At 38.1% G+C, this 22,063-nt stretch overlaps 1 pseudogene; it reads right to left on the bottom strand.

Annotated features, from left to right (window-relative positions):
* Nucleotides 1-1,926: 1,926 nt before the first annotated feature.
* Nucleotides 1,927-17,509, bottom strand: LOC125829151 (uncharacterized; annotated as a pseudogene).
* Nucleotides 17,510-22,063: the final 4,554 nt, after the last annotated feature.

The following is a 22,063-nucleotide window of genomic DNA, read 5'->3' as shown; positions in this document are numbered from 1 at the left end:
ATGTTATTGGCCACCCAATAATTTGTGTGCTAGGAGATATGACCCTCCAAAGTAGACCCTCGAGAAAGGCTTCACTTGAAAATTTCGAATTTTGATACGGTTGCTCTAAAATTTGGGTTAGACCCATTTCCCACTCAATTTGACCCCCTAAACAAGAATATGAAGTTGGATTTTCGAAAAACAAAATGGATTTTTTATATATAGCTAAACAAGTTTCCGGTAACTTTCGTAGCACATTTTTAAGAACTTTTTGGGTCATTTCAAAAACTCTAAAAAAATCCATAAATCTAAACAAGAAGGCTTACAACCCCAAACTAATGTACTAACAACTAACTAGAAAGTCTAAGTCAGAAATGTGGACATAGACAGAAAGAGAACTCATGGCAGCCCGAAAAAATTGGCTCACCATTGAATTCGAACGATGATCACTGATCTTCTAAGCGAGGTCTGTCAATAGCCGCCTGAAGATCCCATGTACTCAACAAAGAAAGAGCAAGTCCAATATCAGTACATAACCACATTGTACTGGTAGGATCACGCGGCTATCCCACTAAGTGCAACATATATAAGTCATTACAACATAATAATACCATGAATACACCGAACATATACAATATCAACATCATTTACGAATAACGTACAATTTCACAATCCTCAAGATATACAGTTATGTCAAGTCAATGGTCCTCTCATGGAACTCAAACCCTTACAGTTAGCATACCGAAATGTGGTACCCGATCCAATGTTTAAGCCAGAACGTGGTACCCGATCTAATGTTTATGCCAGAACGTGGCAATCGATCCAACTTAGTGTGTCAGAACAAAACACCTGATCCATTCAACAAGCCACAATCACAATCACAAAGTACATTCTCATAATCATACAATCAAGTCATGGTTCATGACATTCATCAATAATCTTATCCTCATTTACAATTAGTGTGATCAATAGTGCAACATTCGCATACATACACGTATTATAGTGAAGCAAGAACAAACATATATCACACAATCATGAAATCACAATCATCACCTACCTCAAAACAAGCTTGAATCCTCTAAGAAACTTAATTCTTCCCTTTCCAGATTCGTTCCACGTGTTCTTGGTCTACAAACGATCAATATAACACGGGAATCAATAAACAATAACTAATTACCCGAATTACTAACAATCCTATCAACCCTAGATCAAACCCATGATCTCAATATCCAAATTAGGGCTTTTTCCACCATAATTCTCAGATCAAAACTCTCCCTTATCGATAATTACCCATTAGATTACGTTCTACGGATCGAAAAATGGATTCGGGGAGTTAAAATCTTACCTTTAGCCTCAAGAATGGTTAAAAACTATCAAGAAAACCCCTGGGTTCGTCCCTTAGCTCTCAAGTTTGAAAATTGCAGAATAAAACATTTTTGGGGTTTATTTTCGACTTAAGTCGTGACTGGCCCGCCACATCGGTCCTCACCCCGCTACAGCGGGCCAGCCCTAGCGGCCGAAATCCTTCCTTAGCAGCTTGCACGGAGACAGAGAGCTAAATAAAGAATTCCAAAACCCCATTTCACCACACACCTTCAACCAACGAAACTCAGAAACTACCCGTTCATGCTAAGATCAATTTCGAGAGTTCTACTCGCCCGAATTCAATTTCGTAAAGTCATACGGGTTCCTTAACGTCTTAGTTATCTACTCATGTGATCAAATTCATAATTAGATCACCCAATTCATACCAGATTTCCCTAGACCTCACAGACTCTGATTTCATCCAAATCTGGACTAGGTTGGGAAATGTCGAGTTACTATAAAAAATAATTTGGCCCAAAATTTTTCCCCATTGGCTTTTCAATAACGACGGGAACATGTCGTACAATAGATACCAATTTACCCATCACTCATCTATGAGTGACAAAACTTAGGAAATATAGGCTAGAGAAGGAATGGAGTAGTACCTGAATCGACGAAAAACTGGGGATACTTGTCTCACATGTCCCTCTCGATTTCCTAAGTAGCTTCCTCACCTGGACGATGCTTCTATTGAACCTTCACGGACTTAATCTCCTTGGTCCTCAGCTTACACACATCACAATCAAGAATTGCAATCAGTTCCTCCTCATATCAGAGGTCTTTATCTAACACAATTGAGTCCCATTTAATGATGTAATCTCCGTCACCATGATATCTCTTCAACATAGACACATGAAATACTAGATGAACTCCCAATAGGTTAGGAGGTAAAGCCAATCTATAAGCCATTGGCCCTACACATTCAAGAACCTCAAAGGGACCAATATATCACGGACTAAGTCTGCCCTTCTTTCCAAATCTCATCACCACTTTCATGGGTGATACCTTAAGAAGAACATTCTCACCAATCTGAAATGTCATGTCTCTCACCTTATGATCTGCATACTTCTTCTGTCTACTCTGGGTTGCTAGAAGTTTAGTTTGGATGCTCCTCACCTTATCTTGAGCATCCTTCACTAATTCAGCCCCTAAAGGTTTCACATCTGCAGCCTCAAACCATCCTATGGGTGATCTACATCCCCTCCCATAAAGTGCCTCAAACGGTACCATATCTATGCTGGAGTGGTAACTATTATTATAAGATAACTCACATTAAGGTAAGAACTTATCCCATGCCCTCAACATGTCTTCTAACACTTGAATAGTCCTCTTCGATTGCCCGTCCGTCTATGGATGGAAGTTGTACTAAAAGTTAGTTGTGTGCCCAATTCATCATGTAATTTCCTCCAAAACTTGGATGTGAATTAGGTACCACAGTCTGAGATGATAGAGAGGGGCACCTCATGCAACCTCACTATCTCTTTCACATACACCTTAGCCAATTGTTAAACATTATAATCTATTCTTATCAAAATAAAATGGGTTGACTTAGTCAATCTGTCAACCACTACCCAGATAGAATCAAACTTCCCCAAAGTCTTGGGAAGACCAACCACAAAATCCATGGCTATCATTTTCCACTTCCATTCCAGAATTGGCATTCTCTGAAACAAACTTGCAGGCCTTTAATGCTCATATTTTACTTGTTGGCAATTTTGACACTTAGCCACAAACTCATCTATATCCTTATTCCTGCCCGGTCACCAATAAATTCGCTTCAAGTCTCAGTACATCTTGGTCACGCCCGGATGAATGGAATATCGCGAACCATGGGATTCTGTCATCAACTCGAGGGACACAAATCCTTCCCTTAAAACTGAGCACACCTTCTGCATCAAGAGTGGTCTCTTGTGCCTTAACAATGAAGTCTTCTTCTTAAGTTTGTTCAAAGTTTCATCCTCAAATCGTTTGGCCTTGATCTCTTCAATAAATGTGGCCCTAACTTCAATGCTAGCTAACACTCCACCCTCTTTGAGATGCCCAACTGCATGAACTTAGACTCCAAAGAATGAATTTCTTTAGGCAAGGGTCGCTTGGATATACTCAAGCAAGCTAAACTACCCATACTAACAGCTTTTCGACTCAAAGCGTCTGCCACCACATTAGCCTTACTCGGATGATATTGAATGGTCACATTACAATCCTTGAGTAACTCCGTCCACCTTTGTTGTCTCAAATTCAGATCCTTTTGAGTGAACACATGCTGTAAACTACGATGATCAATAAACACTTCACACTTGACCCCGTAGAGATAATGCCGCCAGATCTTAAGAGCGAACACTACCACTACCAACTCCAAATCATGTGTTGGGTAATTCCTTTTGTGCACCTTCAATTGACGGGATGGATAAACTATAACATTCTTATCCTGCATCAACATAGCACCCAAACCAAAATGAGAAGTATCACAATAAACAATAAAATCTTTACTCTCAATCAGTAATGATAGAATAGGTGTGGTGGTCAAGAAAGTCTTGAGATTTTGGAAGCTCTCCTCACATTTTTTAGACAATTCAAACGGTATCTCCTTTTTGGTCAAATTTGTCAAGTGAGAGGCAATAGAAGCAAAGTTCTTCACAAATCGACGATAATAGCTAGCGAGCCCCACAAAACTCCTAACTTCTGTCACAGAGCTAGGCCGAATCCAATTCTTAACCGCCTCAATCTTTTGAGGATCTACCATTACCCCTTCTTTTGAAATATATGCCCCAAAAATGCAACCGAAGTCAACCAAAGTTCACACTTAGAAAATTTCGCATACAACCTTTATTTCCCCAAAACACCCAGAACAATACGAAGATGATCGGCATGCTCTTCCTCACTTTTCGAATACACCAAAATGTCATCAATAAAGACTATAACAAATGAGTCAACAAATGGCTTGAACACCCCATTCATCAAACTCATGAAAGTTACAGGCGCATTAGTCAAACCAAAAGAAATAACTAGGAACTCATAGTGCCCATAGCAGGTTCTAAACGTCGTCTTGGCCACATCCTCAGGCCTAATTTTTAATTGATGGTAACCAGACCTTAGATCAATTTTAGAGAAGACTGATGCACCATGCTATTGGTAAAAAAGATCATCTATCTGAGGCAATGGGTACTTGTTTCGAATGGTGACCCTATTCAATTGCCGATAATCTATACACATCCTCATACTACCATCCTTTTTCTTAACAAACAAAACTGGAGCACCCCATGAGGAAGCACTAGGATGAATAAATTCCTTATCAAGAAGCTGTTGGATTTGAGCCTCCAGCTCTCTTAATTATGTCGGAGCCATGCGATATGGAGGAATAGAAATGGGATAAATAACAGGTTCTAAATCAATTCACAAATCAATATCTCTATTTGAAGGCATACCAGACAAATCATTAGGAAACACTTCTCTAAATTCTGACACCACTGGAATAGACTCAATAGATGGAGACTCAACCTCAACATCCCGAATATGAGACAACTAAGCCAAACAACCCTGCCCTACCAGTTTCCTAGCCCAATTGGAAGATATGATCTTAGCTTGCTTAGGCTTGTACACCCCTTCCCACTCTAACTTTTCCCTTCCCAGAATTTCTAGAGTTACAGACTTAGTATTACAATAAAGCACAACATAATAGCGGGACAACCAAGTCATGCCTAAGATTACATCAAAGTCAATCATATCCAAAATCACCAAATCAGCCCAAGTCTGAAAATCCATAAGCAAAATAGGACATACACGGTAGACATGGGTGACTATGACAGACTTTCCAACTGAGTAGAAACATGGTGGAGGAATCAAGTATATCACAAATCATAGCAAATTTTGAGGCAAATCGCACGGATACATAAGAATAAGTAGAACCCGGATCAAATAACACATTAGTCATCCAGTCACAGACAAGAATAGTACTTGTAATCACTGCATCAAATGCCTCTGCCTCGTTCTTGCCCGGAAAGGCATAACACTGAGCCCTGTCATCTTGATGGGTGACTTCCCTCTCTGGCTGCACTGTACCTCTGCCTGCATTACCATTTCCTCCACATCCACGGCCTCGTTGATTACCTCCTCACCCACCTTATGGACGTCCTTAACCATTATTACTATTTCCCGCGGGTACTACTGCTCTAGACTGTTGTTGTGCGAAATCCAACATGCGCGGGTGGGGGCAATCTCTCCTCATATGCCCAGGTTCTCCACAGTTGTAACATGTACGATCAAAAGATGGTCTGCTGCCCATCGAAGGTGCCGCTCCCTGGCTATCTTGTATCAAATTATGAGGTGGAGTTCAAGAGTAATTACTTGTAGAAGCGGACATAGCGGACTGAATTGGCCTGGCTGCAAGTGTTGGCCTCCCTTACCCTTTGGAATAAGAACCTTGAAAGTAACTCGATTTCTTGGACCTTTTAGCCAATGCCTTAGCCTGTCTCGCCTCACCCCCTCCACTTTCTTAACAAAGTCTGTTACCTCATTAAAGCTCCTCCCTGCAGAGGTCATATGAACAGATAATACCTGTAACTCAGAGTTAATCCCCTAATAAATAAACATATCCTCTTCTCTTCAGTAGTCACCAATTGAGTAGCATATCTAAACAAAGCATGGAACTTGGCCTTATAAGCAGCCACATACCACCTTGCTCCAAAGCCATGAACTCATCTTTCTTGTGATCTCTCAAAGTCCTAGGAAAATATTTCTCTAAAAACAGAGCATGAAATTGGGTCCAAGTAAGTGGAGGTAAAACTGAAGATTTATATTCCACATAAGCTCTCCACCACCACTTAGCCTTACCTTGAAGTTAAAAAGTCACGAACTCAACCCTATGCTAATGGATAATTCCCAACTTATGAAGCCTCTCATAGCAATCTAGGATGAACTCATATGCATCCTCACTCTCAGAACCATGGAACACATACGGTTTCAATTTCAAGAACTTAGTCAACATCTCATGCTCATTACCAGTCATAACAGGACCCAACAAAGGACGAAAGAAAGCATCATTACCTGCATTCCCTCCCACCTTGAGGACAGTGTTAGCAATAGGAGGATTGGCGGGAGTTTGAGTTGCTTGAACAGAGGGGAGCACTCCAGGACCAACCAACCCTTTCAAGAATAACATGATCTGTTGAGCTAACACTAGGTCTAAGAGAGGAATACCTATAGTCTCAACCTGCATTTCTTCCCCTTGTCCAACACTCTCTTCCTCCTCAACTTCTACACCCTTCTTTACATCTTCATGGTGCGCATGAGGGACCTCATTTCTGGGAGCATCTCCAACCGGTGCTCCATCCCTAGTAGGCGCCACCCTTCCTCGGCCTCTACCCCTAGCTCTTCCTCTACCCCTGCCCCAACTGCGACCTCTCGCTGCAGATTCCTCAGCTGGAGCATTGACGGGAGCTACGGGCCTGACACCATTGAACCTAGTATTAACCATATGTGGACAGAAGAGTGAAGGAGGTTAGATACCAATTTGGATCGCCACATACCAATTGGAATAAAGTCATAGCACGAAATGAGACAAGAGAAGACATTGAGATTTCCTAAGTCCTACAGCGTCTCGAACAAAAGTACAGACGTCTTCGTACAGTTCTGCAAGACTCTAATAGACACATCTTGGTACATCGAGATCAACGAACCTAGGCTATAATACCAACTTTATCACGACCCAAACCATCGTGATTGGCACCCACACTAACCCTCCGGTGGTAGAACCATTTATACTAAGTAGCTAACCAACTTAATCAGAATACTAAAGCATTTACGTTGCGGAAACAAGTGAAATGCTAAGGAAAGAATTAGGGAGTTCCCATAAACTCCAAACAAAAGTCTAACAACTAAAACAAATGCGGAAATATATGCCTAGAACCTGAAAGTCAACATACCAAAACTCTAACAAGATCCATAAATCTAAACAAGAAGGGTTACAACCCCAAACTAATGTACTAACAACTAACTAGAAAGTCTAAGTCCGAAATGTGGACATAGACAGAAACAGAACTCATGGTAGCCCGGAAGAATTGGTTCACCCTTGAATTCGAACGACGATCACTGATCTTATAAGCGAGGTCTGTCAATAGCCACCTGAAGATGCCTTGTACTCAACAAAGAAAGAGAAAGTGCAGTATCAGTACACAACCACAATGTACTGGTAGGATCACGTGGTTATCCCACTAAGTGCAACATATATAATCCATTACAACATAATAATAACATGCATACACCAAACATATACAATATCAACATCAATTACGAACAACGTACAATTTCACAATCCTCGAGATATATAGTTATGTCAAGTCAATGGTCCTCTCATGGAACTCAAACCCTTACAGTTAGCATACCGAAACGTGGTACCCGATTCAATGTTTAAGCCGAAACGTGGCAACCGATCCCATAATTATGTCGAAATGTGGCAATCGATCCAACTTAGTGTGTCGGAACGCAACACCCGATCCATTCAACAAGCCACAATCACAATCACAATGTACATTCTCATAATCATACAATCAAGTCATGATTCATGGCATTCATCATTCATCTTATCCTTATTTACAATAAGTGTAATCAATAGTGCAACATTCACATACATACACGTATTATATTGAAGCAAGAACAAACATATATCACACAATCATGCAATCACAACCATCACCTACCTCGAAACAAGCTTGAATCCCCTAAGAAACTTGATTCTTCCCTTTCCTAATTCGTTCTGCTTGTTTTTGGTCTACAAACGATCAATATAACACGGGAATCAATAAACAATAACTAATTACCCGAATTACTAACAATTCTATCAACCCTAGATCAAACCCATGATCCCAATATCCAAATTAGGGTTTATTCCACCATTATTCCGAGATCAAAACTCTCCCCATCGATAATTACCCATTAGATTACGTTCTACAGATCGAAAAATGGATTCGAGGAGTTAAAATCTTACCTTTAGCCTCAAGAATGGTGAAAATCTGTGAAGAAAATCCCTTGCTTCGTTCCTTAGCTCTCAAGTTCAAAAATTGCATAATAAAACATTTTTGGGGTTTATTTACGACTTAGGTCGCGACTGGCCCGCCATAGTGGTCCTCACCCCACTACAGCGGGCCCGCCCTGGCGGTAGAAATCCCACCTCAGCGGCTTGCACGGAGACAGAGAAAATAAAGAATTCCAAAACCCCATTTCACCTCACACCTTCAACCAACGACACTCAGAAACTACCCGTTCACGCTAAGATCAATTTCGAGAGTTCTACTCGCCCGAATTCAATTTCGTAAAGTCGTATGGGTTCCCTAACGTTGTAGTTATCTTCTCATGTGATCAAATTCATAATTAGATAACCCAATTGCTAACAGATTTTCCTAGACCTCACAGACTCCGATTTCGTCCAAATCTGGACTAGGTTGGGAAATCCCGAGGTACTACGAAAAAAATTCGGCCCAAAACTTTTCCCGGTTGGCTTTTCTATAACGACGGAAACAGGTCGTTACATGTAGTTTTTGGTCTAAATTTTTTTTTAAAAAAAAAGTACTTTTAAATATTTGTTTTTAAGTCAAATTAAAAAGACAAAAATAATATGTTAATCATAAGTTAAAAATTTTAACTTATGACTTTTGACTTATAAGTCAAAGTTATAAGCTCATCTAAACAAGCTCTAAGAGTTTGTTTGGCATTGTTGTTAAAAACTGTTTATTTCTAGAAACACTTTTTAAAAAGTGTTTTTGAAAAGAAAAAAAAAGCAATTTGTGTTTGACTAATTTATTTGAAAAGTATTTTTGATAAGCAAATTGTGTTTGACTAATATTTTTTTTAAAATACTTTTGAGAGTCAAATTACGAAAAAGGGTAATATTAGTTTATAGAAGGAAACTATTTTAAATATCTATTACAAATTTTTTAATTAGATTAAAATATACATATTCATAATTTTAAAAATCATTCCACAAATTAAACCACTATATACGAAAAATTCACCACAAAAATAAATATAGCTCTTCATATTTTTAATCCTACAAAAATATTGTTATTACCTTTATTTCTAATTCTGTAAAATAAAAGGTAAGGTAATATATAAGATATAAAATATAAATAATAATATATATGGAAAATTGTATAAAACAACAAACTATTAATTCAAATTAAATGTTATAACCACAGTTTGATTTAATTGTAACCCGTAGCAAATTGTTGTCATTTCGCCTCTCTCCCTGAATTACTCGCTCGCCACACTCGTTTCTCGCTGAGCAGTCTCTCCTCGCCTCTTTCACTTTATATAAATACAAATGTATAAAATGCGTTTGTGTTTGTATAAAGCGAGAGAAAATTGTATATATATATCTTTTCGTTCCCCTCTCTCCCATCTCCTAGATCTCGCTCGCCACTTTCACTCGCCTCTCTCACTTTATACAAACACAAATGTATAAATTGTGTTTGTGTTTGTATAAAGCGAGAGAAAATTGTATATACAAATACATATATTTTTGTCCTATACACTTGTGATTATACAAATACAGATCTTCCCTTGCCTAGTTTTCTTTTGTCTTTTTCTCTTTCTCGCTTTATACAAACACATATTATACAATTGATTCTTTTGTATATGTATACCGAAACAAATTATAGAATGCTTCTTTTGTATATGTATAGTGAAATATACATATTAATAGTCATAGCAAACATAGAGTTTGTTATGCAGCGCAATTATGCAAACTATAGTTATAGCATACAAATATGATTTTTATATTTACTATGTGAAAGTTGCTCTAATATATAAGCATAAAATAAAAAAAATTATTATAAGAATAATATTCTTGAATGAAGCTTAACTAAACTTATGAGATATGTTAATTAATTAACAAGGGATATATTGATAAATATGTATATATGGAAGGAATATTTTAGTCTTTTAAAAAGTAATTTATGCTTTTGTTTTTGCTTTTTTTAAGAAGCAGAAATTTTTTGTTTTTTCCCAACAGCAGAAAAATTGTTTTTTCTTCCATTTAAAAACAATTTTAAGAATTTGCCAAACACTTATTTTTTCAGAAAAAACAATGTTTTTTTCTCAAAAAAAAAAAAAGCACTTTTGACTTCTCAACAACAATGTCAGACATGCTCTAAGTCTATCTCAAGCAAATATATCAACAAGAACATACACTACAAAAAAACATGAATTAGCCATGGATAATGTTTTTCGCTAAACAATAAATGGTTGTGGCGAATTTTATTTAATGATGTATTAGCAGTGGATTATCAAATAATTTTGTTAGTTATAAGCTATATAGTAACAAATTAGCGATGAATGTGAATTATATGCTAGTACATTTTACATAATTTTTAAATATATAAATTTTATTTAAAAAATTATAAAATTTCATATCTGAATTTATGATCAAATTAAAATCTGAAGTTAGCTCTTAAAATCCAAAAAGTTGTACATTTATGATCAAATTAAAATCTGAAGTTAGCTCTTAAAATCAAAAAAGTTGAACATCAATTGGAACATACAGAAGGAATATATCAAATTATGAATAATCTTAAAAGACCTTCAGCTGATTATATAGAGTCGTATCGATTATAAGACCATTAAAATAATAGTTTGGGATTTCAATTGTATATAGTTAAAATAAAAATAGTATATATCATAAACTGTTAAATTTGTAAAGAACTTTTTCGATAAAAATATGATATTAATTTTTTATTTTACTTAATGTGGAGATTGTTTTAATAATTGGCAAATGGAACAATTTTTTAGAATTGTAGTATATGTTCTTAAGTGGCTATTTATTTTATTGTCTCGTTTATATTTTGATTACTAACATGATCCCACATTATTATTCTTATATATATATATATATACACACTCCTTTCCTATCCTTCCCTTTCTTTTCTCTTAGCTCTCGCCCTTTTTTCTCTCTTGATGACTCGAACGCACAACTTTAGGGTTGGAAGCGAAGGATATTTACCATCTCGATCAATTCTCTTATTACTAAATATTTTGAAGTTGATCAAAGGTTAAACCTTTTGCATTATCAAAATTTGTTAATGTCTGTTTTCAATAAGATTAAATCTATTTTTAATGACTTCTTTAAGTTTGAAGCATTGCAACAAGTTATCATTATATTGAAGCAACACAACACTATCTCGATATAGTTATATCAACTAATTAGTACAATATTATTTTGATATTACTATATCAGTTTATCAAATTCTTGAGTCAGATTTATTATTCTAACTTTGTATTATGTTTTTTGATTGAAAATTTACATTGTTTACCTTGAAAATTTACATTGTTTACCTTTTTACTTCATAATGACTGTGAACATCCTACCCTCCATAGACCTCACTTATAGGATTACATAACCAGAGGCGGACCCACATGTACCCGTGAGGGTGCACGTGCACCCGATAACTTTTTTAAAAAGTCTATATATATATATAGGATAATGTATTTAATTGTGCACCTTTATAACAAAACACGCCTCGGCGCACTCGTCAAATTCGTTGTTTCAGACAGCTACTGCGCGAGTTTGAATCTTGCCAAAGGCTTTTTTTAAACTTTAAAATCAATTTTTTCTTTACAATTAACCTTTTTAAAATATTATTTTTTTTACAACTCATTTTTGCCACCTCAATGGCCCGCCCTTTCTTAACCATCTTTTTTTGCCATCTCATCTGCTCATGTCACGATCCAGACCATCATGAGTGACACCCACACTAACCCTCCGGTGGGAGAACCATTACTACAACCCAAACTAACAAACTCAACCCAAAGAAAGGCATTTAAAATTACGGAAGAAGGTTTAAATGCTAAGGAAAGAAATAGAGTTTCCATAAACTCCAAAACGTCTGATAAAAAAAAATGCGGAATAATACCTAGAACCTAAAAGTCAATGTACCAAAACTCTAACAAGAACCATAAGTCTAAACAAGAAAGGGTAAAACCCCATACTAACATAAGAAATCTAAAGAACTAGTCTAAGTCCGAAATATGTACATAAACAGAAAGAGAACTCATGGTAGCCCGGAAGAACTAGCTCACCCTTGAATTCGAACGATCACTAATCTTCTAAACGAGGTTTGTCAATAGCCACTTGAAGATGCCCTGTACTCAACAAAGAAAGAGCAAGTGCAGTATCAGTACACAACCATAGTGCACTGGTAGAATCACGCGGCTATCCCAATAAGTGCAACATACATAAGTTAATACAACATAATAATAACAAGCATACACCGAACATATACAATATCAACATAATTTACGAACAACGTACAATTTCACAATTCTTAATTATACATTTATGTCAAGTCAATGGTCCTCTCATGGAACCCACACCCAAATTGTTAGTGTATCAGGTCGTGGCAACCGATCCAATGTTTATGTCGAAACGTGGCAACCAATCCAAGTTAGTGTGTCGGAATGCAACACTCGATCCATTCAACAAGCCACAATCACAATCACAATCACAAGTATTTTTCATAATCATACAATCAAGTCGTGATTTCATGGCAAACAATTATTCAATCATCCTCATTGATAAAAGTGTGATCAATAATGCAACATTTGCACACATACACATATTATAATGAAGAAAGAACAAACATACATCACACAACATGAAATCACAATCATCACCTACCTCGAACAATGCTTGAAATCCCCTAAGAAACTTGATATTTTCCTTTCCTAATTCTTTCCGCTTGTTCTTGGTCTACAAACAATCAATTTAATGTTAGGATCCATAAACAAGACTTTAATAACCCAGAATAAAGTCAACACTATCAACCCTAGATCAAACTCATGATCCCACTATACCAATTAGGGCTTTTTTCACCATAATTTTCAGATCAAAACCCTCCCCCATCGATAATTACCCGCTAGATTATATTTTACGGATTGACAAACGGATTCGTGGAGTTAAAACCTTACCTTTAGCCTAAAAAATGGTGTAAAAAAGTCAAGAAAACACCTGGGGTCGTCTCCTAGCTCTCAAAGTCAAAAGTGCAGAATAAAACATTTTTGGGATTTATTTCCGACTTAAGTCGCGTCTGTCCCGCCACAGCAGTACTCACCCCACTACAGTGGTCGCACCTTGGCGGCATAAATTCCCACCATAGCAGCTTGCCTGGAACAGATAGCCTAATAAAGAATTTCCAAACCCCCATTTCACAACACATCTTCGTCCTATGACACTCAGAAAAAATATTCGTTCACGCTAAGATCAGTTTCGGGAGTTCTAACTACCTGAATTCAATTTTGTAAAGTCATACGGGTTCCTTAACGTCTTAACTATCTACTCATGTGATCAAATTCATAATTAGATCACCCAATTGTTACCAGATTTCCCTAGACCTTACTGACTCCGATTTCGTCCAAATCTGGACTAGGTTCGGAAATTCCAAGTTACTACGAAAAAGTTTTCCAGCGCAAAATTATCTCTCGTTGGCTTTTTTATAACGACAGAAATGATTCATTACAATATATACCAATTTACCCATCACTCGTCCCCGAGAGATAAATTTAGGGAAAATAGGCTAAAGAGAGAAGGGTGTAGTACCTGATCGACAAACGGCTAGGGATACTTGTCTTGCATGTCTTTCTCGATTTCCCAAGTAGCTTTCTCAAGTGGGCGATGCTTCCATTGAAATTTCACTGACTTAATCTCTTGGGTCCTCATCTTCCAAACATCACGATCAAGAATTGCAATCGGTTCCTCCTCATATTGAAGGTCTTTGTCTAACACAACTGAGTCCCATTTTATGATGTAATCCCCATCACCATGATACCTTTTCAACATGGACACATGAAATACCGGATGAACTCCCGAAAGGTTAGGAGATAAAGTCAATCTATAAGCCACTGGCCCTACACATTCAAGAACCTCAAAGGGACCAATGTATCATAGACTTAGCTTGTCCTTCTTGCCAAATCTCATCACCCTTTTCATGGGTGACACCTTAAGAAGAGCATTCTCACCAGTCTGAAATGACATGTCTCTTACCTTATGGTTTGCATACTTTTTCTGTCTACTCTAGGCCGCTATCAGCTTAGCTTGGATGCTCCTCACTTTATCTTGAGCATCCTTCACTAAATAAACCCCTAAAGGTTTCACGTCTCCAGCCTCAAACCATCCTATGAGTGATCTACATACCCTCCCATAAAGTGCCTCAAACGGTGTCATATCTATGTTGGAGTGGTAACTATTATTATAGGAGAACTCACACAAAGGTAAGAACTTATCCCAATGCCCTCCAAAATCAATCACACATGTCCTCAACATGTCTTCTAACACTTGAATAGTCCTCTCTGAGTGCCCGTCCGTCTGTGGATGTAAAGAGGTACTAAAATTTAGTTGTGTGCCCAATTCATCATGTAATTTCCTCCAAAACTTGGAGGTGAATTGCGTACCATGGTCTGAAATGATAGAAAGGGGCACCCCATGCAACCTCACTATCTCTTTCACATAAACCTTAGCCAATTTTTCAGCATTATAATATATTCTTACCAGAATAAAATGGGCTGACTTAGTCAATTTGTCGACCACTACCCAAATAGAATCAAATTTCCCCAAAGTCTTGGGAAGACCAACCACAAAATCCATGGCTATCATTTCCCACTTCCATTCCAGAATTGCATTCTCTAAAGCAAACCTTCATGCCTTTGATGTTCATACTTTACTTGTTGGCAATTTTGACACTTAGCTACAAACTCCGCTATATCCATTTTCATGTCCGGCGACCAATAAATTCGTTTCAAATCTCAGTAGATCTTGGTTACGCCCGGATGAATGAAATATCGCGAATCATGAGACTTCATCAACAAATTCTGAATCAAGTCATCAACTCGAGGAACACAAATCCTTTCTCTAAAACTAAGCACACCTTCCGCATCAAGAGTGGTCTCTTGTGCCTTACCAGTCGCAGTCTTCTTCTTAACTCCATTCAAACTTTCATCCTCAAATTGTTTGGCCTTGATCTCCTTAATGAACGTGGCCCTAACCTCTATGCTAGCTAGCACCCCACCTTTTTCTGAGATGCCCAACTGCATGAATTTAGACTTCAAGGTCTGAATTTCCTTAGCCAAAGGTTGCTTAGTTATAGTCAAGAAAGCTAAACTGCCCATACTCACTGCTTTTCGACTCAAAGCGTCTGCCACTATAATAGCCTTACTCGAATGGTATTGAATGGTCACATAATAATCTTAGAGTAACTCCATCCACCTTCGTTGTCTCAAATTCAGATCTTTTTGAGTGAAGACATGATGTAAGCTACGATGATCAGTAAACACCTCACACTTAACACCATAAAGATAATGCCGCCACATCTTAAGAGCAAACACTACGGCTGCCAACTCCAAATCATGCGTTGGATAATTCCTCTCATGCACCTTCAACTATCGCGATTCATAGGCTATGACATTCTTATCCTGCATTAACACAATACCCAAACCCGAATGTGAAGCATCAAAATAATCAATAAAGTCTTTACCTTCAACCGGTAGTGCTAGAATAGGTGCGGTGGTCAAAAGAGCCTTGAGCTTTTGAAAACTCTCCTCACATTTTTCAGTCCATTCAAATGGTATCTCCTTTTTGGTCAAATTTGTCAAGTGAGTGGCAATAGAAGCAAAGTTCTTGTCAAATCAATGATAGTAGCTAGCGAGCCCCACAAAACTCCTAACTTCCGTCACAGAGCTAGGCAGAACCCAACTCTTAACCGCCTCAATCTTTTGAGGATCTACCATTACCCCTTATTTTGAAACTACATGCTCCAAGAATGCAACTGAAGTCAACCAAAATTCACACTTAGAAAATTTAGCATACAACCTTTGTTTCCCAAGAACACCCAGAACAATACGAAGATGGTCGGCATGCTCTTTCGCACTTTTCGAATAGGACAAAATGTCATCAATGAAGACTATAACGAACGAATCGAGTAAGGGTTTGAACACACCATTCAACAAACTCATAAAAGCTGCAGGCGCATTAGTCAAACCAAAAGACATAACTAGGAACTCATAGTGCCCATACATGTCATAAACGTCGTCTTGGGCACATCCTCAAGCCTAATCTTTAACTGATGGTAACCAGACCTTAGATCAATCTTAGAGAAAACTGATGCACCTTGCAATTGGTCAAAGAGGTCATCTATTCGAGGCAATGGGTACTTGTTTCGAATGGTGACCCTATTCAATTTCTGATAATCTATACACATCCTCATACTACCATCTTTTTTCTTAACAAACAAAACTAGGGCACCTTACGGGGAAGCACTAGGATGAATAAATCCTTTCTCAAGAAGTTCTTGGATTTGAGCCTTAAGCCCTCTTAGTTCTGTCGGAGCCATGCGATATGGAGGGATGGAAATGGGACGAGTACCGAGTTCTAAATTAATGCAGAAATCTATATCTCTATCTGGACGCATACCATGCAAATCATTAGGAAACACTTCTCTAAATTCTGAAACCACATGAATAGACTCAATAGATGGAGACTCAACCTCAACATCCCCCATATGAGCCAAATAAGCCAAACAACCCTACATTACCAGTTTTCTAGCCCGAATGGAGGATATGATCTTAGCTTGCTTAGGCTTGTACACCCCTTCCCTCTCTAACTTTTCCCTTCCTGGAATTTCTAGAGTTATAGACTTAGTATTACAATTAAGCACAACATAACAGGGGGACAACCAGGTCATGCCTAAGATTATATCAAAGTCAGTCATATCCAAAATCACCAAATCATCCCAAGTTTGAAAACCCATAAACAAAATAAGACAGGCACGATAGACATGGGTGACTATGGCAGACTTTCCAACTAGGGTAGAAACATGGATGGGGGCCTCAAGTATATAAAAAATCATAGCAAATTCTGAGGCAAATCGCACGGATACATAAGAACAGTAGAACCCTGATCAAATAACACATTAGCCATCCAGTCACAGACAAGAATAGTACCTGTGATCACTGTGTCAGACACATTTACCTCTGTCTTACCCGGAAAGGCATTACAATGAGCCCTATCATCGTGACGGGTGACTTCCCTGCCTGGCTTCACTGTACCTCTGCCTGCGTTACCATTTCCCTTACATTCGCAGCCTCGCTGATTTTCCTCCTCGCCCACCTTGTGGACGCGCTCAACCATTATTATCATTTCCCGCGGGTACCACTGCTTTAGATTGTTGTTGCACAGAATCCAACATGTGGGGGTGGGGACAATCTCTCCTCATATGCCCAAGTTCTCCACAATTGTAACATGTACGATCAAAAGATGGTCTGCTTCCCGCTGAAGGCGCGACTCCCTGTCTATCTTGAATCAAATTCTGAGGTGGAGTTCTGGAGTAATTACCTGTAGAAGCGGGCATAGCGAACTGAATTGTTCGGGCCGCAAGTGTTGTCTCCCTGAACCTCTAGAGTAAGATCCCTAAAAGTTGCCTGAATTTTTGGCTTTCTTAGCAATGCCTTAGCCTGACCGGCTCGCCTCACCCCTTCCACTTTCTTCACAAAGTTTGTTACCTCATTAAAGCTTTTTTCCTGCAGAGGTCATATGAACAGACAATACTTGCAACTCAGAATTTAGTCCCTTAATAAATAAACGGATCCTATTTTTCTCAGTAGTCACCAATTGCGTAGCATATCTAGACAGGGCATGGAACCTGGCCTCATAAGCAGCCACAGACATACCACCTTGCTCTAAGGCCATGAACTCATCACGATCCCTCAAGGTCCGAGGTACATACTTCTCCAAGAATAGAGCATGAAACTGGGTCCAAGTGAGTGGGGGTAAAACTGAAGTTCTGCATTCAACATAAGCTCTCCACCACTACTTAGCCTCACCTTGAAGTTGAAAAGTCACAAACTCAACTCCTTGGTGATGGACAATTCCCAACTTATGAAGCCTATCATAGCAATCTAGGATGAACTCATATGCATCCTCACTCTCAGAACCATGGAACATAGGTGATTTCAACTTCAAGAATTTAGTCAACATCTCATGCTCATTACCAGTCATAACAGGACCCAACAAAGGACGGAAGAACACATCATTACCTACATTTCCACCCACCTTGCGGACAATGATAGCAATAGGGGGATTGGTGGGAGCTTGAGTTGCTTGAACAGAGGGAAGCACTCCAGGACCAACCAATCCTTTCAAGAACAATATGATTTGTTGAGCTAACACTAGGTCTAAGGGAGGAATACTTGTGGCCTCAGCCTGCACCTCTTCCTCTCGTCCAACGTTCTCCTTCTCCTCAACTTCTACATTCTCCTCTACCTCTTCATGGTGCGCAGGAGGGGCCTCATTTCTGGAAGCATCTCCAACCGCTACTCCATGCCTAGTAGGCGCCACCCTTCCTTTGCCTCTACCCCTAGCTCTTCCTTTACCCCTGCCCTGACTGCGACCTCTCACTGCAGATTTCTCAGCTGGAGCATTGACGGGAGCAACGGGCCTGACGCCGTTGAACCTAGTGTTAACCATCTGCGGACAGAAGAGTGAAGGAGGTTAGATACCAATTTGAATCGCCAGATACCAATTGGAATCAAGTTATAGCACGAAAGGAGACAAAAGAAAGTAGACAGATTTCCTAAAGTCCTATTGCCTCTCGAAGAAAAAAACACACGTCTCTGTACCGTTCCGCAGGACTCTACTAGACTCATATTGGTACATCGAGATCAACAAACCTAGGATCTGATACCAAATTTGTCACGACCCAGACCGTCGTGAGTGGCACCCACACTAACCCTTCGATAGGAGAACCATTACTACAACCCAAACTAACAAACTAAACCCAAACTAAGGCATTTAAAGTTACAGAAGCAGGTTTAAATGCTAAGGAAAGAAATAGAGTTACCATAAACTCCATACAAACGTCTAATCGAAACAAATGCGGAATAATACCTAGAACCTGAAAGTCAATGTACCAAAACTCTAACAAGAACCATAAGTCTAAACAAGAAAGGGTACAACCCCATACTAACATAAGAAATCTAAGAAACTAGTCTAAGTCCGAAATTTGGACATAAACAGAAAGAGAACTCATGGCAGCTCGAAAGAAGTGGCTCACCCTTGAATTTGAACGATCACTGATCAAGGTATGTCAATAGCCGCTTGAAGATGTCATGTACTCAACAAAGAAAGAACAAGTGCAGTATCAGTACACAACTACAGTGTAGTGGTAGGAACACGCGGTTATCCCAATAAGTGCACCATACATATGTCAATACAACATAATAATAACATGCATACGCCAAACATATACAATATCAACATCATTTATGAACAACGTACAATTTCACAATTCTCAGTTATACGTTTGTGTCAAGTCAATGGTCCTCTCATGGAACCCACACCCAAACTGTTAGTGTACCGGATCGTGGTACCCGATCCAATGTTTATGCCAGAACGTGGCAACTAATCCCATATTTATGTCGGAACGTGGCAACCGATCCAAGTTAGTGTGTCGAACGCAACACCCGATCCATTCAACAAGCCACAATCACAATCACAAGTATTTTCTCATAATGATACAATCAGTTCATGATTTCACGGAAAACAATTATTCAATCATCCTCATTTATGAATAGTGTGATCAATAATGCAACATTCGCATACATACACGTATTATAATGAAGAAAGAACAAACATACATCACACAATATGAAATCACAACCATCACCTACCTCGAACAAAGCTTGAAATCCCCTAAGAAACTTGATCCTTCCCTTTCCAGAGTCTTTCCGCTTGTTCTTGGTGTACAGACAATCAATTTAATGCTAGGATCAATAAACAAGACTTTAATTACTCGGAATAAAGTCAACACTGTCAACCCTAGATCAAACTCATGATCCCACTATACCAATTAGGGGTTTTTCCACCATAATTTCCAAATCAAAACCCTCCCCCATCGATAATTACCCGCTAGATTACATTCTACGAATCGAAAAATAGATTCGAAGAGTTAAAACCTTACCTTTAGCCTCAAGAATGGTGAAAATGGTCAAGAAAACACCTGGGGTCGTCTCCTAGCTCTCAAAGTCGAAAAGTGCAGAATAAAATATTTTTGGAGTTTATTTTCGACTTAAGTCATGTCTGTCCTACCACAGCGGTACTCACCCCGCTTCAGCGGCCCAGCCCTGGCAGCACAAATTCCCGCCAGAGCGGCTTGCACGGAACAAAGAGCTTAATAAAGAATTTCCAAACCCCATTTCACAACACACCTTTTTCCCATGACATTCAGAAAATACTCATTCACGCTAAAATCAGTTTCGGGAGTTCTACTCACCTAAATTCAATTTTGTAAAGTCTAACGGGTTTCTTAACGTCTTAGCTATCTACTCATGTGATCAAATTCATAATTAGATCACTCAATTGTTACCAGATTTCCCTAGACCTTACTGACTCCGATTTCGTCCAAATCTGGACTAGGTTGGGAAATTCCAAGTTACTGAGAAAAAGTTTTCCGGCCCAAATTTTTTCCCCGTTGAATTTTCTATAACGACAAAATGGGTCATTACAGCTTCTTTTTTTAATTGAAATTAAAAACAAATAAAAGTCCTAACACAATTCTAGTCAAAATATAAGACTGCCAGAAAATCTACAACTTACAAGTATTCTTCACTGCATAATTGAAGTCCTACCCCCATTATCTCGCATAAATTGGTAAGTTCTTCTTTACAAGCGTATTTTTTTTGTATGAATTTATTGTTGATTCTTGTGAACTGAAATGAATATATTTTTGACGAAACATAAGTCTTCTCAACCAAGTGCTAGTTTTAGAGACAATTTTTCGCATTTTGTAGATAAGTTTGATTTGCAATCACTTAGATCGGATCCTGGAGAAAGAATATTCATTGATAAATATAACCATAGAATACGAGATGAAGTGAGAAGACATTATAATCAACAAAGGGTCTTGTCAATCGAATAGTAATGATAATGAACATCCTCAAACTAGATCCGGAACGATAATGCGTTGATTTTGTAAGGCATGGTTAAGGGCTGATATTCTAGATAGTTTGAGTTGTTTATTCAAAATTCTAAAATATTCTTGATAAAAAGTTGATTGTTCTTCCTTTAAAAAAATTTTAATTATAATTTCAATATTGGTTAAAGTGAAATAAAATAATAAAATGCACTATTTAAAAATTTTGGGGCCTAAAAATTTTGGAGGCCTAAGCAGGGCGATTTGCTAACCTTACCCTTAACCACTCCTAGCCTTACCCTTGAGGCCACTCTTAGTGGTGCCCCCTATCTTCAAATCTTGGGTGTGCCTCTGTACATAACGTAGGTTATTGTCATTCAATTTATATGTCACGTAAAAAAAAAAATTAAAACCTGTTGATAAAGTTTATTATTAGACCTCCAATTTTATTGAAACAGTCAATCGATTATATTCTCTCATTCAATCTTCTTAGGATAAGTAAGAAAATTCAAAAGATAACCGTTAAACTTACAGGAATATATAGATTAGAGAATTACCTAGTCATATATATATATATATATATATATAAATATGAATTAGTCAATCACAAGTAGGGGTGTCAAAAATGAACCCAAACATAGGTAATTCGTTCAATCCGTTCAAAATTTTAAGGGTTATATATATATGAATTAGTCAATCACAAGTAGGGGTGTCAAAAATGAACCCAAACATAGGTAATTCGTCCAATCCGTTCAAAATTTTAAGGGTTATATATA

This window comes from Solanum verrucosum, unplaced genomic scaffold (genome assembly GCF_900185275.1).
Source record: "Solanum verrucosum unplaced genomic scaffold, falcon-dt-bn FXZP01000152.1, whole genome shotgun sequence".
Lineage (NCBI taxonomy): Eukaryota > Viridiplantae > Streptophyta > Magnoliopsida > Solanales > Solanaceae > Solanum > Solanum verrucosum.
The sequence above is the reverse complement of the archived record's forward strand: the minus strand, read 5'-3'. Positions and strand labels throughout refer to the sequence as shown.